Consider the following 3,130-nt stretch of genomic DNA (forward strand, 5'->3'; position numbering starts at 1 on the left):
CTGAGCCACCGAGCCCGGCCGAGCCTGTCTCTTAAAGCCTGTCTCTAGGGCTTACCAACTTTGTTGCTTGGGTAAGTTACATAAGCTCTTTGAGACTCGATTTTGTCACCTGCAAAACAGGGATGGTAATTATTCCTGTGTCGCTAGGCTGCCACGAGATGGGCAAGATATGAATGGTGGCTATCTTTATTGTCCCCATCAGTACCTCCTGATGAAGCCATCTTTAGATGACCTCGAACTCTAAAAAGTCCTAGGACTTTTATAAAGTTCCTTCTTTTATTGAGATGAAACCTGTTTTCTTACAACTTTCTGTTACACTGTTCCAGCTCTCCTTCCTCATCTTCCATTTATGTCAGGGGTATCATCATATATTTTTCGGGATCATCAATTCATTCCTTCCTTCCTTTCCTCATTCATTGCATGTTTATTAATATTTGTCTACTGATATTGATATTGTACTAAATGTTGGAAATAAAAAAAAATAAGGCACTCCTAACTGTCAAAGGACTTCTGGTTAAGTGAGATAGCAAATGACTGCATAAAATAAGCACTTAAAATGTTTTGGTTGGCAAACGCCCTAAGTAGTTGGGGCATAAAAGAAGCAGTGATCTGTTTTATCTACTCCTTTGCCTCCCAAAGGCACCTTGACATGTGTCTTTATCCCCCCCTTGAGATAACTTCTAAATTCTCCCTTTCCTTTCTAGTCTTGTTGCTATAGGTTCAAGGATTGTAAATAAGTTGAATCTCAGGTTGGAACTCACAATGACTACCAGCCATATCCTAGAGGGCTGTACTGAGAGGATTCTAAGGCAGCAGTTTGGTTAGTGAGACAGGATAAAACTGTCTATCAGAAGAGAATTAGAAAGCTGTGATCATGGAGGAATACGCTCTAGTGTCCTGTGCTACTGGAGGATGACAACAGTTAACAATAATATACTATATAGTTTCAAATAGCTAGAGAATATTGAATTTTCCCAACACAAAGAAATGATAAATGTCTGAGTTGATGATTATGTTAATTACCCTGACCTGATCATGATATAGCATATGTGTTGAAACATCACTATGTCTTCCATGAATATGTACAATTATTATTTGTCAATTAAAAAAAGAAAGTTATGATAAAGATACAATTTGACCCTCTCCTATTTGCACACAACCAAGGCTCAGGCTAGGTGGACACCCTGGCTGCATGTGAGCCCTTTCAGTGCTATCTCCTAGCCTGTACCCATGCCCTGTCAGGACCACCCAAGCTCAAGCTCACCCCATGACTCACAGTGATCACTCCCTTTCTGGAGTAATGCCCATTGCATTACTCACTTCCTTGTGTCTGGTGTGATGCCTTCACTTTGGATAGTATAGTCCTTACATAGCAATTATCCTGTTTTTATCTTTGATGTCTTCCTTGTCCATCCCCACTCCAAGGCTGTTACAGGCTTTGACTCACAATTGGTGCCAACTGACTGATAGACCAACAGGCATTCCAGGTGATTATGAAGGGTCACTGGTTCCCCAAAACCTTCTGCATTAGAAATGCCCTTGCCATGTTCCCTGTTGGTAAGACATTTGTTCTGAAGTTTCTGAAGCACCATATGATGTCAACAAATACAGGCCTGCTCTGCTGCTTGTACTCAGTCCTTTGCTGCCACAGCATCTCTGTGTTTCTTCCCTCCACTGAACCCAAGGCAAAATGTCTAATTGGATCAGGGTGCAATCCTGGGCTGGCCAAGGCCAGAATGATTGGAGTGGAATTAACCTGTGGTGTTCACTCTATTAAAGCTGCCTTCAAGGAGATGATAGCCCAGAAAGGAGTGGGAGGAAGGTTTGGAGCCTCCTGGTAAGGAGATGGGAGCTCCATGAAGAAGCCAATATTCTACACATATGACTGTTTATAATTCCAAGCTTAGGAGAACTGGAAGCTTCCCTGGGATGAGGAAGTGCAGCCCATAGGAAGCTGATCCTGGGGAGAGGGACTGCAGCTATCCACTCCCTAGGGAGCTAGAAGATGAAGATGACTGGGAGGCTCTAGTTTTTTTTTTTTTTGAGTTGGAGTCTTACTCTGTTGCCCAGACTGGAGTGCAGTGACCACTTCTGGCCACCGCAGCCTTGGCCTGCTGGTCTCTGGCGATCCTTCCGCCTCAGGCTTCCAAGTAGCTGGAACTACAGGCATGCGCTACCACACCCGGCTAATTTTTTTCTATTTATTGTAGAGATGAGGTCTCACCAAGTTGCCCAGGCGGGTCTCGAACCCGCGGGCTCAGGCAATCCACTCACCTCAGCCTCCCAAAGGCGCAGGATTGCAGGCTGAGCCACCAAGTCCGGCTTCTAGTTTTTAACATCTGCAACTAGGGTCCTCAGGGCAGTGATAAACTGAATCCAAATGGTTGGAAGCTATCCTTCAGAAAATGTTCACTAAGCAGGGTTCAAGGGGTTATAAGGGAACCGCTGCTGAAAATCATCTATGCACCAGTCCATCACTCGTTTCAATAACATGCTCCAAACAGCATTAGGCACCAGGAACACAAAAAGAAATTTGACTCTATTTCATCTTTGTGGCAGAGTCTGTAAGATTCATCCAGGATTCTGAAGCATAGGCGATAAGGCAGGAAAAGGAAGACATGAACTTGGAGAGATCAGTTGGAGTCAGGCAAGGAGTTGCTTTGAACAGCAAACTTGAGAATGTGGTCTTACTCAGTGGCAGATGGGATGGTCCTGAGGGCATCTAAGCAAGGGAAGTTATGTGTGCGTTTCACAACACTGTGGTGGCAACAGCATGGAAGATGACTTGCAAAGGAGCAAGGTGAATATGAGAAAACTAGTGAGAAGACAAGAGGAATTCCAGGGCCATTTGGAGTAGGACTGATTTAAGGAATATACATAAAGCTATCCTTTGTAAGAAACCATGGACCTTGAAGGAAACCACTCAGTTTGGGCATGGTATGGAAGTAAGACAGACTAGTAAAGAAGAACTATCACCCAAAATACCAGATGAAAGGAGGAGAAAATTTATCCACCTACTGTGAAAATTCACTTATGTTAAGAGACAGGAAGCCGGGCTCGGTGGCTCAGTCTGTAATCCCGCGCCTTTGGGAGGCTGAGGTAAGTGGATTGCCTGAGCCCGTGGGTTCGA

The sequence above is a fragment of the Carlito syrichta genome, unplaced genomic scaffold (genome assembly GCF_000164805.1).
Source record: "Carlito syrichta isolate Samal-C Ts95f unplaced genomic scaffold, Tarsius_syrichta-2.0.1 Scaffold302856, whole genome shotgun sequence".
NCBI lineage: Eukaryota > Metazoa > Chordata > Mammalia > Primates > Tarsiidae > Carlito > Carlito syrichta.